General features: G+C 41.8%; 1 long non-coding RNA gene across 1 annotated transcript in view; it reads left to right on the top strand.

Annotated features, from left to right (window-relative positions):
- The window catches only part of LOC309630287, a 77934-nt gene that overhangs the window by 53843 nt on the left and 4439 nt on the right, over positions 1–19652 (top strand). The window contains exons 2-3 of the long non-coding RNA XR_014245568.1: positions 7635–11493; positions 18848–19052. This is a non-coding gene — a long non-coding RNA (uncharacterized lncRNA). The remainder of the gene's footprint in view (positions 1–7634; positions 11494–18847; positions 19053–19652) is intronic.

A 19652-nucleotide genomic window follows, 5' to 3' on the forward strand; every position in this document is an offset into this window, starting at 1 on the left:
CCCATGTGGTGAATCCAATTCTTCATTTGATATATGTATATGTGTAACTGAATCACTTTGCTGTACACCTGCAACTAACACAACATTGTAAATCAACTATACTTCAATTAAAGAAATGTGGAAGGAAAAAAATTTACAAGATTTTTCTTGAGAGCTCTAAGATAAATACTCTCCGTCTCGTTACTTTTCCAGGGGTGTCTGTGCCACCTGTTATCGGCTGACACCTGAGGCAGCCACCCCTGTTGTACCCCTAGCCCTAAACTGGCTCTGGTGCCATCCATTCATTTATTCCCTCCCGAGCACTTACCTTGTGCGAGTACCATTCCAGGTGCTGAGGTTACAGCAGTGAACAAAGTCCCTTGTGCCCCCAGCTTATCTTCGAGTAGGAGAAGAGAGTCAAGAATCAAATGAATATATATCAGAAAATATACAGAAAGTAACTAGTAGGTTAGGAGGAGAGAGAATGCTGGAGGAAGATGTAAGGTGGCATTTGAGCAGACACTTGAAAGAAGTGAGGGCTTAACGTGGCTACCTGGGGCAGGAAGGTCTCAGGCAGAGGAAAGGGCAAGTGCAGTGACCCTGAGGCCAAGCAGAGGGAGCGTATTTGGGCCACTCGCGGGAAGCAGGTGGGTCCGCGTGGCTGCGGCAGCAAGAGTGAGTAGAGGAGGGTGCTGAGAAAGGAGGTCAGAGAGGTGTGAGCGGTGCGGTGGTAAAGTCATCTGTCACCCGTCTGCACTAAGCACCATTCTAAACCGGGCCTGTACGCTCTTATATGCTGTTTACTCCAAGATTTCAGTATGATTACTGTGCAGAAGGATTTATTTGTCTCAAGAAATTTGGACCAAAGAACAAAATAGCATATTTCAAGTTCTGGGTACGGATTGCTGTGAAAAATTAACTTGTTATGTGCATTTATTGACTATTGTTTATGACATAAACAAAGCTGCTCTTCTTTCTATAATAAGAAGAGTTGGTAATATTGTACCTTTCTTATTTTCCACCCTCAGCATTATTATACAATAAAGAGCTGAATATATAATATACTGCCGAGAGGGTAATGAGTAGGATTCAATCACACATTTAAATGAATTAAAAAAAAATCTGAACCGTGTCCAAGTTCTCCCGTCTAAGCATCACTTAAGAATCTGTTTGTTCAGTTGAGCTTCATCTCCGCAGCTGCCAAGCCACTTCAGTTCTGCCAGCTCGACTCTCTGATTGCAAAATAAAGGGTGGTCACTTAACCGTGGATGTGAAGAACACAAGTGTTCTGTGAAAAGAACGCCATGATGAGAAATCCTGATCATAGAAAACTGGAGGCTTCCCTCCTATGCACCCTCTTAGCCCGAGGGCAGTTGATTCTGAGGGGGTATTCTCACCTTCCCCACATCTAAGCAGTCTTTGGCGGGGTGTGTGTGCTTTTGGAAGATGGATGCACTTTGCTGCAGCTTACATTCATAAATATTTTTGTAGTATCATAGATTGTCAAAACAAATCTGTGTATTCCATTTGTGTGTGCGTGAGTGTGTCACTACGCCTCAATCTTTGTGTCCATCTAGAGGTAGAGCACAAATAAGTTGCTTTCCTTATTGTGGATTTTCCCGTATGGTATAGATCTGTGCCAAAGGGCGTCATGAAGTATAGGTAAATAGGTAGATGGCCATACGATCTGGGGAAACATCTCCTTTGTCTTTCTTTTTTTTTTTTTTTTAACATCTTTATTGGAGTATAATTGCTTTACAATGGGGTGTTCCTCTCTCTTTACTTTAGCGGTTCTGTGTCTGCACTGAAAACCCGTGGTTGCTTTTAAGCATTTTCAGTGGAAAATCCCCCCTGAAGCTTGGCATTAACTACATCATTGAACTGTGGAGGGACAGTCAAGGTGGTCTTATTGACAACGCTGTTGTGCCTGTGAGAATATAGTGTGTGTTCTGAGCACGGGCACTGTTGCATGGCTTTTGAGTCAGGGAAGAGATAGACCTGGGTTGATGGCCATCCAGTCATATTAGCTGTGTGACCTTAGGTGAGTTCCTTAACATCACTGGGCCTCCATTCCTTAGTGTGTAAAATGAGGGAAATGATGCCTCCGTCCTAGGGTGGTTGCGAGAATGTAAATAAATTTCTCGGTGTAGTGCCTGCATCTGTTAAGGGCTCTATAAATGGTAGTCATTTTTATTATCATCATTTTTCTTTAGCTTATTTCATTTTGATGGCACAGCAGGTAGACTTGGCATAAAACTTCCTGGTGCAGTCTTCCTGGTGCATGGAAACGTAGGCCCCTGGAGGAGAGCACATCAGACCCTGAAACCCAACATACACCTTCCTTTGCATTTTTCACAATATTTTTCTCTCTTCAAGTAAACCTGGAGAAAACATTTTGCTGCTTGCTGCCTGAATTGGCCAGGAATTCTAGTTTCCAAGGAGATTGTAAATGGCTGTATCTGTGTATGCTGATTTGCCTCAACTTTAGAAGAATTCCTCAGGGAATTCTTCAAAGGAAACAGAACATAATGGAAATGCTTTTTCTTTTTTTATAAGCCATAGAAAATTGTGTGTGTGTGTGTGTGTGTGTGTGTGTGTGTGTCCTTAGTGATCTAAAAGTTACTTGGAAGTGGTCAGGCAAAATGGAAAGATTTGCTAATGAAAGCTTTATCTCCCTATGACTGCAATTTTATATGTCCTTTCAAATTAATTTATCTGGGGTTTTGGCTGTTTAGAAAAGCATTTAGTGCAATTTGGAATTGTAATTAGGATATTCTATACCATCTGCAGTGCTTGATGTAATTCTCTAGCTTCACTATGGTTACATCACAAAGGAGGCTGGGGCTGAGGTCTGTTTTTCTACTCTAGAAAACCCAAAAGCACCTGCGCAGTGTCTGTCCTAGATAGGGATTCAATACTGGTTAATTGATAACAAAGGTTTCCTCCTGGTGCACAGTTTCCATTAGTGTTTGGGGTGAATAATTGTACATTAGTATTTGAAAAATTATGGGTGACTGAGCAGAGGATGCAGCTTGCAAAAGCTCTTGGTTCTAATTCTAGATTGACAACAACGGCCCATGTGACATTGACCCAGGCCTCTCATCTCTAAGTCTCTCTGTTTCCATTCAGTCAATTGTCAGATGGGATAATAAAACTGATATGCCTTCTAGCCTTATAGGGAGAATTGCTGCTGTGCAGTTTTTTCCATATCTAAATGCTGACAATTTAAATTAGAACCCAGTGTTGTTCTTTTCACAGAACACTCATGTTGTTTCACATCCATGGTTAAGTGACCACCCTTTATTTTGCAATCAGAGAGTTGAGCTGGCAGAACTGAAGTGCCTTGGATCCAGGATGGATGGATCCATTGATCATTCAGCATGCATTTGTTCAGCACTCTGTGGCATAATGTGGTGTAAAGAATACATGTTTTAGAGTTAAGAAAATTGGAGTTCGCATCCAGGCTCTCTTACTAGCCCTGTGATTTCAGTAAAGTTCCTTCACCTTTATGACATCTATGACATGATGACATCTATGGACATAGGTTGCTGTGATGGATACCCAAGAATCTGTAAGTGAAATGCTTGCACAGTGTATTGCTCGACAAACATAGCTTACTTTCCACCTACTATGCACACCATGCATCCCATGGCAGGAGATCAACATAGTCCTTGTCATCAAAAGAGTTTACAAAATCTAGATGGGGGATATATAAAGAGGAATAATTATAACGTTAAGAATAAGCAACAGCTGTCCTGGCTTATCATAAAATGGGTCTGTGGCTAGTTGGGGTGGAAAGAGCAGGGGGTAACCAGGGTTCAAGAAGAAAGTCTAAAGGAAACATGGTTGGCAGCCAACCTCAACTTCCTGGGCTGGAGCTACTCCTTTGCCAATGCCTTCTCCACCGATGGCTAAGTTGTAGTGAGACCAGAGAAGCTAAATCTTCATAGCTGTTTGCTATCAAGGAGATTATGTTTAGCTATATGTTAGTTGTGTTGGATTAAGTATTAGTAAAGAGTTTGTTTTCACACCTACTCCTCAATAGATTAAATGCCACATTAATGTGCTTCTAATTCCATTATCGTTCATATTTTTAATTCAAAATGTATGCAGTGGGCTGAGACTGCTGGGGGATGTACCAGCCCCCATGAGCAGATTCGTTACCACCCCATCTGCCACCCCAAATGCTAAATCCCAGGAACACCACTGCTTTGCAGTATTTTATATTTTACAAGACTTTGAGGAAAGAGAAACACAGAAAGATAGTGACAATCACTGTGGGGTTAGAGAGACAGAGAGCATAAGGTTAGAGCTAAAACCTCTAAAAAGCAACTGGAGTGTTGGAGAAAAGGAACAGAGGGAAGAATTGAATATATTTACCAAGGAATTAATGAACAGGCTAAAGGTATTTATGTAGGCAGAGAGCATATGGAAAAGGAGGAAATGAATCATGGAAGAAGGCAGCCAGTATTACCGTACAATTTATTTCATCTTGAGACTTGTGTGTGTGTGTGTGTGTGTGTACATACACACATATGTGCACACACACAAGTTAACTTTTTTCACATATATGTGATTGGAGGAAGAAAAAGTTTCTAAGTCCAGTCCATACTATTGAGGGAGGAAAAATGTGTCTACCATGAAGTTGTGATGATGGTTAATGTTCTCTGTGGCGCTATATCTAACCTATATCTTGTAGGGGAATTCTTCAGTAAATATGAAGAGAAAGCCATATAGCAAGGGGAGGGGTTGAAGAGAGCTGAGATCTGTATGAATATGGTAATCTCCTTCACTTCCTGGCACTTCTATTGCCCCCCACCCCCACTTCCTGGATTCAGGACTTGCTGTCATGCCAAGTGATTGGTGGTGCCAAAGCCCAAATAGCTTCTGGTATTGGTGTCTCTTGCAAGGATTCCTGTAGAGGGAAATGAGGGGCTTCGAGAGATTGTAGGTTTTTGAGCGTATGGCATGACAGGTTTGTAAGCCTCTGCAACCTGGGGCTAGAGAGGTCAGGAGGGGAAAACAAATGTGTCCCTAAGTATTTCTGATAAAGACTATCTTGTTTCGTTAAATGAAAGTATAATGTTAAGGACAGAGTTAAGGGGAAAACTTGGAACAGGGGAGGGTGGGAAGAGGTAAGGCATACGAGAGGAGCCTGAGAATGAAACCAAAGAGAAAAATGCCAGGTCAGGCTCAGAGCAGTTGAATGAATAAATGGCTGAACTGGAGGACATAAGAAAAGGGTCCAAGAAGGTAGGTCTGCACGCGGCCGGAGGCTGCTGGGGTGGAACTGCCCTGCCAGTCTGCCAATGGGAGCCAGCTGAAGCTGGACAGCCAGCACAAGGCCAGGAGTCAGAATAGCAACACCTGTGTTAGCGCTAGAGTGTGTTGCACCTGCAGGAACAAGGTCTGGAACCGTACCTCCTGGCAGGGTGTCCTTTCCACAGCTACCTGAGCAAGCTTGTGTATCGGTGCTATGCCCTGCTCAAACTTTGTATGTGGAAATGGTAATCCAGCAGAGAGCCTTGAAAAATCTCCTGACCGTAATGAGTCCATAGCTAACACCCTCCAGATATAAAGGGAAAGCATAATAAAAGAAAGAATTTACACCCGAGGAAGTAAAGAAGAAGTAGCAAAAACTGTAAATATATTTAATAACCTTGAGGAGATAAAGGAGTGAAAGTATGTATAAAACAAGAGCAAGAGCTTATGAAGTAAGAATAAGATTCTATGAATCCAGAATAGAATATTATGGAAAAGAACCAATTTAGTGAAAAATAAGGTTGTTGAAAGAACAAAACTAAACATAATGGACTGGACATAACTGAAGAGTGAATTAGTGAAGCATAAAATTGAGCTGAAGAAAAACTAATATTATCTAATATATATTGAGTGCTTACTATGTGCCAGGTATTATTCAAGCATTTACCATGTATTATCTCATTTAATTCTTACAAGAATTATATGTCCCCACTTTACTGATTAGGAAACCAAGACAAAGAGAAGATAAGTAATTTATCCAAAGTCATACAACTAGTCTTGAATTCAAGGAGAGCCCTTGTATTTAATCACTGCACTATAATACCAACTCTCAAAATTTCTCAAAATACAGCACAAAGAGATAAAGAGATGGAAAAAAAGTTAAGAGACAAGGAATAAATCCTAGCCCTTGTGAATAAAAATCTGCATTTTAACAAATCCCCGGTGATTCACGGGCACTTGAAAGATCGATAAGACTGCTTAAGGGACTTCCCTGGTGGCTCAGTGGTTAAGAATCCTCCTGCCAATGCCGGGGACACGGTTCGATCCCTTGTCAGGGACGATCACACATGCCACGGAGCAACTAAGCCCGTGCGCCACAACTACTGAGCCTGTGCTCTAGAGCCCGTGAGCCACAACTACTGAAGCCCATATGCCTAGAGCCCGTGCTCCACAACAAGAGAAGCCACCGCAGTGAGAAGCCCACGCACCGCAACAAGGAGTAGCCCTCACTCGCCGCAACTAGAGAAAGCCGGCATGCAGCAACGAAGACCCAACACAGCCAAAAAAAAAAAAAGAAGACTGCTTAAGTAATTAGTCCCAGCTGGTGATGCTGAAACCAAAATACTTGGGCTGAGAAAAAAAATTTTCTTATTGAAGTTTCAAGAAGTCTGGGAGAAAAATCTGGAAACTTGAAAACCAAGTGGAACTCTTTACCAGATCATGTGTTAATTAATCAGAGGAGCACACATTCCCCAGCTTCTGTATATTTCAGTCTGCCCAAGTAGCTTTCTGATGCAAGAATAATAGTTCTTGTGAAACAAGAAAGAGGGATGAGTTTCCTCAGGCAGTTAGGTGTGAATGTGAGGAGTGGTGGGGTGTGTGTGTGTGTGTGTGTGTGTGTGTGTGTGTGTTTAAGTAGATAAGGGTTGTGCCTCCTTTTGGCCTTGCTGATTGAGGTGTAGCTATCAGAGAACACATCAGGATTTATTTGTTTCTATCTCTTTCTAGACTGTGAGCATCTTGAGAATAAGAAATATGTCTTACTCTTCTTTGTATCTGTAAAGAATAGTACAGGGCCTAGAACATAGAAGCAGACATTTTGGTGTTGTTAAATGCTTGAGTAAATTTTTCTCAAGTCTTTTTTTTTTTAAGGTAGTAATTAACAAAACTCTTCTTTCATCTCCTATTGGGTGTTCCTCTGAACAATGGCTCAGATTCTGGGAGGATGGGCACACAACATTTGACAAGGGGTTTTGAAACACTGTTGAGAAGTGCCTAGGGCAATTTAGCAAAATAGATTTCCTTTTGAGTGCCAACTCCAAATGATCGGTAGTGGTTGCCTGGAGCTATGCTGGCCTCAGCAGGAAAGAGCACTATAATCAATTAGTGGTGGGTGCCAGGGGCAAGGGAGTGGGAGGTAGCATCCTGCGACCCGCCTTTGCCCTGGGGACAATCCTATCTACCAGCCATCTCTGGAGCCAATCAAGGATGGAGTTGGAGGGGGATGGGCAGTCAACGAGGAACAGTCCTTTCACAGAGATCTTAAATACTGGGTTACCGAACTTTCAAAAGAGTACCTTTGTTTTGAGATGACAATGAGAAAGTCCTGTTTGTACCAACGTGGACTTGGGGGCTTCTTAAACTGAACCACACCTCTTTATTCCAAATCCTAGAACTCAAGAGAGCCATAGCCGGACCAGCTGATCAGAAGACTCTCTGCACCAGGGTATGTGAACTCGATTTCTGACCTCCCAAGATCTCTGCTGACAAGACAGGATTTCTCGAATGAATTTGTCACCATTTACTATGGGTGTAGAACTGAGGACAATTACCAGTTGATCAGGGCTTTCGACATCTTGCTCAGTTCCTCATTTCTTCCCCATTTTTATGAAACAGACCCGGCATCTGGGGCTGAGACAGTTTTCAGGAAGTTGCTCCCTGCCCCCCGCCATGTCCTGTCGCCCTTGTCAGGCCATAGGGTGTTATTACACCATGGATTTTACATCTACAGTTATTTTACTTTATTATTTTTTTTTAAGTGTTTCTATCTCCCAAGATATTTTAGAATATCTGATATTTTTCACCAAGGCAAAGTCTTTCTACAGGCAAATACTGGCTTACTGACAAAGAATTAAAAGGTCTGATGGTGCTAGACAAGGGGTTTAAAGAATGGAATTGCGGAATCAGAGGGCTATAATGAAATGATAACGTGGCCCTCTTTGGATGAATTGCTGTACTGGAAAAATTATGAACTTTGATATCTGACAGCTTTAGGTAGAACTTTGACTTTCTGTTTTAAAATGTATGAATTTGAGAAAGTTACTGTTTCTTCATCTGTAAAATGTAGGTACCTTAATACCTCCCTCACAGTGCAGAGGGTATAAGTGACATGAGCCATTAGGAATATCTAAGCAAGAAATGTGAGTTTCTCTTCCTTCTATTATCTAGTTTCATTGCACATGACGGGATGTTAGCAACCTTAATCTGAAAGGAGTCCAGAGGAACATCCCATTAATGTTTCAGTGTTCAAACTCCCAACTAGGAAATTCTTCCTTACGCTAACTTGTTATCTAATCCAAATATTTCCTGTTTTAATTTATTCTGTAAAATGTGAAAAAAACTGATTCTTATGCTGATCAGGCTGCCTCCCCAAGGCTTAGATGTCGGGGCTGAAAACATAAAGCTCATGCAGAGTGAAGCCTAGTTGGTGCACTTTCTTTTGGTAGCAAGATAAACTACGTTTGTTGGCAGGGCTGGCGGAGGGAGGTGAAGAGCTTCTCATCATTCTCGTCTTGATTCTGAACCCAGCCGCAACTCGCTTGATCTGGTCAATAGGAGAGAAAAGTTTCCTGTGATGCCCAGTTAAGGAAATCCTCCATGAAAAGACATGCCATGCAGACTTCAGCGCGTGGCAGAGGTTATTATAGAGTCATCGTCACAAAGTTTGTAATAGTTAAGGATTTGGGAGCTGGCAGGTGGGGTAATTGGAGCAGGTTATAATGTACCGAGAATCGTTTTGCTTTTGGTGGCAGCAAAGATGCTAGTGAGACCAAACCAGTCACAACTAACTCCAGAGGGTCCATTGTTTGCAGGAAATAAGTTCCCACAAGAAAGCCTCAGTGCCAGTAGGGTGACAATCATGAGCATTTCTATGTCTACTTCATTCCATGAAGACCCAGAGACTCCAGCCTGTGGTCAAGATACTTGCTCATAGCTGGTTCATGGTCCTGACATTAAAGGGAAGAAAATATCTGAAAATCAAGAGGGGTATCCCCTAGATTAGATAATGAGGCCTCCTTTGGGGACCAAAACCAAACAGTAAACAAAACAAAACAAGAACAAAAGCACGAAACCCAGAAAATAGAGAAAAAGAAAAATCAGCGTGGCCGTATCAAGGCTATATGAAACTCTGGAGCTTCCTGGAAAGGAAATGATGTGGAATATTACCAGCGAATTACTGGGTGGAATCTTTTGCCAGAGTTGGGGAGGGGACAGAACCAAGGAGGAATCAACCTCCTCTTTGTGAAGCGATCATTTCAAAGGTTAATTAGGCCCCCTTGGCTCTGATCCTTGGCTGTGGACAAGCTGTGCGGTGTTCACATTCTTTTCCCTGCTGCTGCCAAGTGTGCCCTGTACTGTGTCCTTAGGTGTCACCTGATGACATCCTGAACCTGAGACACCTGAGTTCACACCCGCTCAGACACGACTACAGCCAAACCGGCTCAATCTAGATTGAATTTTCACTTGTCCCTTCAGAGCCTCAGTCCCCTGGATCAGATATTGGCAATCTCTGTGCCTCTCCCAGTTGTCTCCAGGAGGCTATGTGCGGAAGGGCTTTCATAGAATGGTGGGTCTATCAGCGCCTCAGCTAAGCTAAGTAGGCGTCTCTGCTGGGTCCCTGTGAGCGCCCTCCTCCCCAGACATGTGCACCTCAGTGACACACCACCAAGGGACAAGATCAAATGGCCTCTCTCAATGTTTAGGGTATAAGGGCATAGCGGTGTTCAGGGCACAAGAATGGATAGGAAAATTTTCTTTTCATAAATCTCTCATGACTATAGAGGAATCAAATGGGTTTCGGAGTCAGGAAACTTGGGTTCTAATTCGGACTCTGCTTCTCACCTTCTTGAGAGCCTCATTTTCTTTAAGCACAAAAAGAACAGATTGTTCTGGACGACCTGCAGGGTCTGTTGCAGCCTTAACTATATTTAATAATCTGTGAAAATGACTTGCAGTCATGAAGGAGGCTTTAGACGTTGCATTTACTCTTTCCTGCCCTTTGCCTTTTTTGAGTTCCCTGCTGTCTCCCTCCGCGGAATCCTCATGCACTTGACACCGCCCTCAGGACGTTTATCACGTTCTACCTTACAGCAATTTGAATTCTTGCTGTCTAGTTTCCTATAGATTATAAACTTGGCGGTATCAGAGATGGCATTTTTTTTCACCTTGATTTTTCATCAAAATACTAAGCAAAGTGCCTGGCACGTAAATTCTTGGTGGGTTCTCAGTGTCCAGCGTAGGGGTCACGAAAAGCCAACACTGTCCCCATCAAGGCAAGTGCCTGGTGCCTGGGAATGATTCCCAGCTCTCTGTTAAGGTCACATGTCTCAGTCAGTATTGCAGCCTTGGGTGGTCTGATGAGTAATAGATGAAATCTTTCATTTCAGGTTGTGCGGGGTCAACTTGTATGTTTTGTGTTCTTCAGCTTTTCCTTGGATTATGGTCCTGGGATTTTTTTTTTTTTAATCAACATTTTCCTCATATTTTTTTGCCCAGCACTATGGTACTAAAGTACCATACACTGACTGCTATAAACTCAGCAGGTTTGAAATTAGGGGGATTTGGTAGGAAAGATTTGAGGTTTAACTGAACAATGACTATTAAGGTGTCAAGTGTTTTCCTGGGAAGCCATCACTTGATTAATGGATACAGAGACACATTTTCTCTTCTATTGTTTCCTACTCTGCTTTAAAGTCAAGAGACCAAAGCAATTTATAGTAGGTACAGTCCTCTCCTTTTGTTCTAAGTTTATCAGTGAATTTGTTGCCTACTTTGAACCCCTGTATGGCTAAAGAGACCTTAAGTGGAAGGAGCTCTGGAATGCTAATATTCACATTCTCATTCTCCCAACTGTCTGAAGTCCTGCTGTTTAAATTTGTCCCCATGGCATCACTTTGACTATGGATGATATCAGTGGGGAGCAAGACCTCAGGGTTCAATGCTGCTCAGCTTTGAGAAGGATACTAAAGAAATGCAAGCTGTGGCTGGAGTAGACACTTGTCATGATTTTTGACTGCCCAATACCTGGACACTGTGTCTATGTTTGGGGGAATTTTCATCCTACGAGGTAAAGTCTCTATTATCAAAGAAGGTGAAAATGCCAAATATTTGCTTTCCTGGCCTTCCTTGCAGCAGAGCATGGGCAAGTGACATGGTGCTTTGGACTGAATGTGTCTCCCGCAAAAACGTATGTTGAAGCCCTAACTCCCAATGTGATGGTATTTGGAGGTGGGGTCTTTGGGAGGTAATTAGGTTTATTTTATTTTTTATTTTATTTTTTATTTTTTATTTTTTTAAACATCTTTATTGAAGTATAATTGCTTCACAATGGTGTGTTAGTTTCTGCTTTATAACAAAGTGAATCAGCTACACATATACACACGTTCCCATATCTCCTCCCTCCTGCATCTCCCTCCCTCCCACCCTCCCCATCCCACCCCCCTAGGCAGTCACAAAGCACTGAGCTGATCTCCCTGTGCTATGCGGCTGCTTCCCACTAGCTATCTATTTTACATTTGGTAGTGTGTATATGTCCATGCCACTCTCTCACCCTGTCACATCTCACCCCTCCCCCTCCCCATATCCTCAAGTCCATTCTTTAGTAGGTCTGTGTCTTTATTCCCGTCTTGCCACTAAGTTCTTCATGACCCTTTTTTTTTTTCCTTAGATTCCATATATATGTGTTAGCATACTGTATTTGTTTTTCTCTTTCTGACTTACTTCACTCTGTATGACAGACTCTAACTCCATCCACCTCATTACAAATACCTCCATTTCATTTATGGCTGAGTAATATTCCATTGTATATATGTGCCACATCTTCTTTATCCATTCATCCGATGATGGACACTTAGGTTGCTTCCATGTCCTGGCTATTGTAAATAGAGCTGCAATGAACATTGTGGTACATGACTCTTTTTGAATTATGGTTTTCTCAGGGTATATGCCCAGTAGTTGGATTGCTGGGTCATTTGGTAGTTCTATTTTTAGTTTTTTAAGGAACCTCCATACTGTTCTCCATAGTGGCTGTATCAATTTACATTCCCACCAACAGTGCAAGAGTGTTCCCTTTTCTCCACACCCTCTCCAGCATTTATTGTTTGTAGATTTTTTGATGATGGCCATTCTGACCAGTGTGAGATGATACCTCATTGTAGTTTTGATTTGCATTTCTCTAATGATTAATGATGTTGAGCATTCTTTCATGTGTCTGTTGGCCATCTGTATATCTTCTTTGGAGAAATGTCTATTTAGGTCTTCTGCCCATTTTTGGATTGTGTTGTTTGTTTTTTTGTTATTGAGCTGCGTGAGCTGCTTGTAAATCTTGGAGATTAGTCCTTTGTCAGTTGCTTCATTTGCAAATATTTTCTCCCATTCTGAGGGTTGTCTTTTCATCTTGTTTATGGTTTCCTTTGCTGTGCAAAAGCTTTTAAGTTTCATTAGGTCCCATTTGTTTATTTGTGTTTTTATTTCCATTTCTCTAGGAGCTGGGTCAAAAAGGATCTTGCTGTGATTTATGTCATAGAGTGTTCTGCCTATGTTTTCCTCTAAGAGTTTGATAGTGTCTGGCTTTACACTTAGGTCTTTAATCCATTTTGAGTTTATTTTTGTGTATGGTGTCAGGGAGTGTTCTAATTTCATACTTTTACATGTACCTGTCCAATTTTCCCAGCACCACTTATTGAAGAGGCCGTCTTTTCTCCATTTTATATTCTTGCCTCCTTTATCAAAGATAAGGTGACCATATGTGCGTGGGTTTATCTCTGGGCTTTCTATCCTGTTCCATTGATCTATATTTCTGTTTTTGTGCCAGTACCAAACTGTCTTGATTACTGTAGCTTTGTAATATAGTCTGAAGTCAGGGAACCTGATTCCTCCAGCTCCATTTTTCGTTCTCAAGATTGCTTTGGCTATTCAGGGTCTTTTGTGTCTCCATACAAATTGTGAATTTTTTTGTTCTAGTTCTGTGAAAAATGCCAGTGGTAGTTTGATAGGGATTGCATTGAATCTGTAGATTGCTTTGGGTAGTAGAGTCATTTTCACAATGTTGATTCTTCCAATCCAAGAACATGGTATATCTCTCCATCTATTTGTATCATCTTTAATTTCTTTCATCAGTGTCCTATAATTTTCTGCATACAGGTCTTTTGTCTCCTTAGGTAGGTTTATTCCTAGATATTTTATTCTTTTTGTTGCAATGGTAAACGGGAGTGTTTTCTTAATTTCACTTTCAGATTTTTCATCATTAGTATATAGGAATGCAAGCGATTTCTGTGCATTAATTTTGTATCCTGCTACTTTACCAAATTCATTGATTAGCATAGTAGTTTTCTGGTGGCAGTTTTAGGATTTTCTATGTATAGTATCATGTCATCTGCAAACAGTGACAGCTTTACTTCTTCTTTTCCGATTTGGATTCCTTTTATTTCTTTGTCTTCTCTGATTGCTGTGGCTAACACTTCCAAAACTATGTTGAATAATAGTGGTGAGAGTGGGCAACCTTGTCTTGTTCCTGATCTTAGTGGAAATGGTTTCAGTTTTTCACCATTGAGAACAATGTTGGCTGTGGGTTTGTCATATATGGCCTTTATTATGTTGAGGAAAGTTCCCTCTATGCCTACTTTCTGCAGGGCTTTTATCATAAATGGGTGTTGAATTTTGTCGAAAGCTTTCTCTGCATCTATTGAGATGATCATATGGTTTTTCTCCTTCAATTTGTTAATATGATGTATCACGTTGATTGATTTGCGTATATTGAAGAATCCTTGCATTCCTGGAATAAACCCCACTTGATCATGGTGTATAATCCTTTTAATGTGCTGTTGGATTCTGTTTGTTAGTATTTTGTTGAGGATTTTTGCATCTATGTTCATCAGTGATATTGGCCTGTAGTTTTCTTTCTTTGTGACATCTTTGTCTGGTTTTGGTATCAGGGTGATGGTGGCCTCGTAGAATGAGTTGGGGAGTGTTCCTCCCTCTGCAATATTTTGGAAGAGTTTGAGAAGGATAGGTGTTAGCTCTTCTCTAAATGTTTGATAGAATTCGCCTGTGAAGCCATCTGGTCCTGGGCTTTTGTTTGTTGGAAGATTTTTAATCACAGTTTCAATTTCAGTGCTTGTGATTGGTCTGTTCATATTTTCTATTTCTTCCTGGTTCAGTCTCGGCAGGTTGTGCATTTCTAAGAATCTGTCCATTTCTTCCAGGTTGTCCATTTTATTGGCATAGAGTTGCTTGTAGTAATCTCTCATGATCCTTTGTATTTCTGCAGTGTCAGTGGTTACTTCTCCTTTTTCATTTCTAATTCTATTGATTTGAGTCTTCTCCCTTTTTCTTTTGATGAGTCTGGCTAATGGTTTATCAATTTTGTTTATCTTCTCGAAGAACCAGCTTTTAGTTTCATTGATTTTTGCTATTGTTTCCTTCATTTCTTTTTCATTTATTTCTGATCTGATCTTTATGATTTCTTTCCTTCTGCTAGCTTTGGGGTTTTTTTGCTCTTCTTTCTCTAATTGCTTTAGGTGCAAGGTTAGGTTGTTTATTCGAGATGTTTCCTGTTTCTTGAGGTAGGCTTGTATTGCTATAAACTTCCCTCTTAGCACTGCTTTTGCTGCATCCCATAGGTTTTGGGTCGTCGTGTCTCCATTGTCATTTGTTTCTAGGTATTTTTTGATTTCCCCTTTGATTTCTTCAGTGATCACTTTGTTATTAAGTAGTGTATTGTGTAGCCTCCATGTGTTTGTATTTTTTACAGATCTTTTCCTGTAATTGATATCTAGTCTCATAGCGTTGTGGTCGGAAAAGATACTTGATATGATTTCAATTTTCTTAAATTTACCAAGGCTTGATTTGTGACCCAAGATATGATCTATCCTGGAGAATGTTCCATGAGCACTTGAGAAAAATGTGTATTCTGTTGTTTTGGGGTGGAATGTCCTATAAATATCAATTAAGTCCATCTTGTTTAATGTATCATTTAAAGCTTGTGTTTCCTTATTTATTTTCATTTTGGATGATCTGTCCATTGGTGAAAGTGGGGTGTTAAAGTCCCCTACTATGATTGTGTTACTGTCGATTTCCCCTTTTATGGCTGTTAGTATTTGCCTTATGTATTGAGGTGCTCCTATGTTGGGTGCAGAAATATTTACAATTGTTATACTTTCCTCTTGGATCGATCCCTTGATCATTATATAGTGTCCTTCTTTGTCTCTTGTAATAGTCTTTATTTTAAAGTCTATTTTGTCTGATATGAGAATTGCTACTCCAGCTTTCTTTTGATTTCCATTTGCATGGAATATCTTTTTCCATCCCCTCACTTTCAGTCTGTATGTGTCTCTAGGTCTAAAGTGGGTCTCTTGTAGACAGCATATATATGGATCTTGCTTTTGTATCCATTCAGCCAGTCTGTGTCTTTTGGTGGGAGCATTTAATCCATTTACATTTAAGGTAATTATCGTTATGTATGTTCCTATTCCCATTTTCTTAGATATTTTGTGTCTGTTATTGTAGGTGTTTTCCTTCTCTTGTGTTTCTTGCCTAGAGAAGTTCCTTTAGCATTTGTTGTAAAGCTGGTTTGGTGGTGCTGAACTCTCTCAGCTTTTGCTTGTCTGTAAAGTTTTTAATTTCTCCATCACATCTGAATGAGATCCTTGCTGGGTAGAGTAACCTTAGTTGTAGATTTTTCTCCTTCATGACTTTAAGTATATCTTGCCACTCCCTTCTGGCTTGCAGAGTTTCTGCTGAAAGATCAGCTGTTAACCTTATGGGGATTCCCTTGTGTGTTATTTGTTGTTTTTCCCTTGCTGCTTTTAATATGTTTTCTTTATATTTAATTTTTGATAGTTTGATTAATATGTGTCTTGGTGTGTTTCTCCTTGGATTTATCCTGTATGGGACTCTCTGTGCTTCCAGGACTTGATTAACTATTTCCTTTCCCATATTAGGGAAGTTTTCAACTATAATCTCTTCAAATATTTTCTCAGTCCCTTTCTTTTTCTCTTCTTCTTCTGGGACCCCTATAATTCGAATGTTGGTGCGTTTAATGTTGTCCCAGAGGTCTCTGAGACTGTCCTCAGTTCTTTTCATTCTTTTTTCTTTATCCTGCTCTGCAGTAGTTATTTCCACTATTTTATCTTCCAGGTCACTTATCCGTTCTTCTGCCTCAGTTATTCTGCTATTGATCCCATCTAGAGTATTTTTAATTTCATTTATTGTGTTTTTCATCGTTGCTTGGTTCCTGTTTAGTTCTTCTACATCCTTGTTAAATGTTTCTTGCATTTTGTCTATTCTATTTCCAAGATTTTGGATCATCTTTACTATCAGTATTCTGAATTCTTTTTCAGGTAGACTGCCTATTTCCTCTTCATTTGTTAGGTCTGGTGTGTTTTGACCCTGCTCCTTCACCTGCTGTGTGGTTTTTTGTCTTCTCATTTTGCTTATCTTACTGTGTTTGGGGTCTCTTTTTCACAGGCTGCAGGTTCGTAGTTCCCGTTGTTTTTGGTATCTGTCCCCAGTGGCTAAGTTTGGTTCAGTGGGTTGTGTAGGCTTCCTGGTGGAGGGGACTAGTGCCTGTGTTCTGGTGGATGAGGCTGGATCTTGTCTTTCTGGTGGGCACATCCACGTCTGGTGGTGTGTTTTGGGGTGTCTGTGGCCTTATTATGATTTTAGGCAGCCTCTCTGCTAATGGATGGCCCCAACTGTCTTGCTAGTTGTTTGGCATAGGGTGTCCAGCACTGTAGCTTGCTGGTCATTGAGTGAAGCTGGGTCTTGATGTTGAGATGGAGATCTCTGAGAGATTTTCGCCGTTTGGTATTATGTGGAGCTGGGAGGTCTCTTGTGGACCAGTGTCCTGAAGTTGGCTCTCCCACCTCAGAGGCACAGCCCTGATGCCTGGCTGGAGCACCAAGAGCCTTTCATCCACACGGCTCAGAATAAAAGGGAGAAAAAAAAATAGAAAGAAAGAAAGAAAGAGGATAAAGTAAAATAAAATAAAGCTATTATAATGAAAAATAAGAAAAAAATTATTAAGAATAAATGTATTCAGAAAAAAATTAAAAAAATTTTTTTTTAATTTTTAAAAATAAATTTATTAATTTTTTATAGTAAAAAATAAGAAAAAAAATTAAGAAAAAAATTTATTAAGAAAAAAAATTTTTAATTTTTTAAAATAAAAAATATGAAAAAACTTATTAAAAAATTTTTTTAATTTCTAAAAATAGAAAATAAGGAAAAAATTATTAAGAAAACATTTATTAGGAAAAAAAATTTTTTTAAGTTAAAAAAAAAACAAACAAAAAAAACACAGACGGACCTAACCCTAGGACTAATGGTGAAAGCAAAGCTATACAGACAAAATCTCACCCAGAAGCATACACCTATACACTCACAAAAAAAGGAAAAGGGGAAAAATTAATATATCCTGCTCCCAAAGTCCACCTCTTGAATTTGGGATGATTCGTTGTCTATTCAGGTATTGAACAGATGCGGGCACATCAAGTTGTTTGTGGAGCTTTAATCTGCTGCTTCTGAGGCTGTTGGGAGAGATTTCCCTTTCTCTTCTTTGTTCGTACAGCTCCCGGGGTTCAGCTTTGGATTTGGACCCGCCTCTGCATGTAGGTCGCCTGAGGGCGTCTGTTCCCCACCCAGACAGAACAGGGTTAAAGGAGCAGCTGCTTCGGGGGCTCTGGCTCACCCAGGCCGCGGGGAGGGAGCGGTACGGAGGAGGCGGGGCGAGCCTGCGCGTCAGAGGCGTCGTGACGTTGCAGCAGCCTGAGGCGCGCCGTGCGTTCTCCCAGCGAAGTTGTCCCTGGATCACGGGACCCTGGCAGTGGCGGGCTGCACAGGCTCCCGGGAGGGGCGGTGTGGATAGTGACCTGTGCTCGCACACAGGCTTCTTGGTGGCGGCAGCAGCAGCCTTAGCGTCTCCTGCCCGTCTCTGGGGTCCGCGCTGATTGCCGCGGCTCGCGCCTGTCTCTGGGGTCCGCACTGTTAGCCGCGGCTCGCGCCCTTTTCTGGAGTTCGTTTAGGCGGTGCTCTGAATCCCCTCTCCTTGCCACCCGCGAAACAAAGAAAAAGTCTCTTGCCTCTTCGGCAGCTGCAGACTTTTTCCCGAACTCCCTCCCGGCTAGCACCGAAGCCCGAGCCTCAGCTCCCAGCCCCGCCCGCCCCGGCGGGTGAGCAGACAAGCCTCTCGGGCTGGTGAGTGCTGCTCGGCGCCGAGCCTCCGTGCGGGAATCTCTCCGCTTTGCCCTCCGCACCCCTGTTGCTGTGTTTTCCTCCATGGCTCCGAAGCTTCCCCCCTCTGCCACCCGCAGTCTCTGCCCACGAAGGGGCTTCCTAGTGTGTGGAAACCTTTCCTGCTTCACAGCTCCCTCCCACTGGTGCAGGTCCCATCCCTATTCTTTTGTCTCTGTTATTTCTTTTTTCTTTTGCCCTACCCAAGTACGTGGGGATTTTCTTGCCTTTTGGGAGGTCTGACATCTTCTGCCAGCGTTCAGTGGGTGTTCTGTAGGAGCAGTTCCACGTGTAGATGTATTTCTACTGTATCTGTGGGAAGGAAGGTGATCTCCGCGTCTTACTCTTCCGCCATCTTGCCCCTCTCGGTAATTAGGTTTAGATGAGGTCCTGAGGGTGAGGTTCTCATGATGGGATCTTATAAGCGCCCTTATAAGAAGAGACCAGAGAGCTTGTTCTCTCTCCCTCTCTACCTTGTGAAGTCACGGCAAGAAGACAGCTGTTTGTAAGCCAGGAAGAAAGCGCTCAACAGAGACCAGATCTGCCAGCAGTTTGGTTTTGGATTCCCCAACTTCCAAACGGTAAGAAATAAATGTTGATGTTTAAGCTACCCTGTCCATGGTATTTTCTTATAGCAGCCTAAGCAGACATAGATACCTACCAGCTGGGTGCACTCACCCCTTTCTGAGAAACTGATGAAACAAAGAAACTCAAGAATACTCCCGTTTTATCCTAAGGGGGATGGTGGTCACAGCAGCAGGTATGCAGGGGTCTCTGCAGTGGTTCTGGCAACAGTTCTATTTGCAGTGTTCAGTGTCCAGCTGTGGGGCTGTTGGAGGTGTAAGTTGGGAGGTCTAGGTTCAGTGATGCTGCCAGTTTGTCTTCACAGGACCAACCAGTTCTGTGGTGTGAACAGGGCCTTGATCTTGCCTGCAGAGCCACTGAGCCTAGTTTTCCAGCCCTCCTGGAGATTCTGTGAGCCCCATAATACATTCGAATAAATTATTTTTCTGCTTTCATTAGCCAGAGTTGGTTTCTATGCTTGCATCTGAAAACCACCATGGATTCATTGGCCCATGCCCTCAGGAATTTATAGTCTTTGTTGGGTCCGAGGTGACTAACACAGGTGAAACATCTGGAATATATAAGATAATGCCTCAGATTATGTCCACTACCTTGTG

The sequence above is a fragment of the Balaenoptera borealis genome, assembly GCF_965194805.1.
Source record: "Balaenoptera borealis genome assembly, chromosome: 6".
Classification (NCBI taxonomy): Eukaryota; Metazoa; Chordata; class Mammalia; order Artiodactyla; family Balaenopteridae; genus Balaenoptera; species Balaenoptera borealis.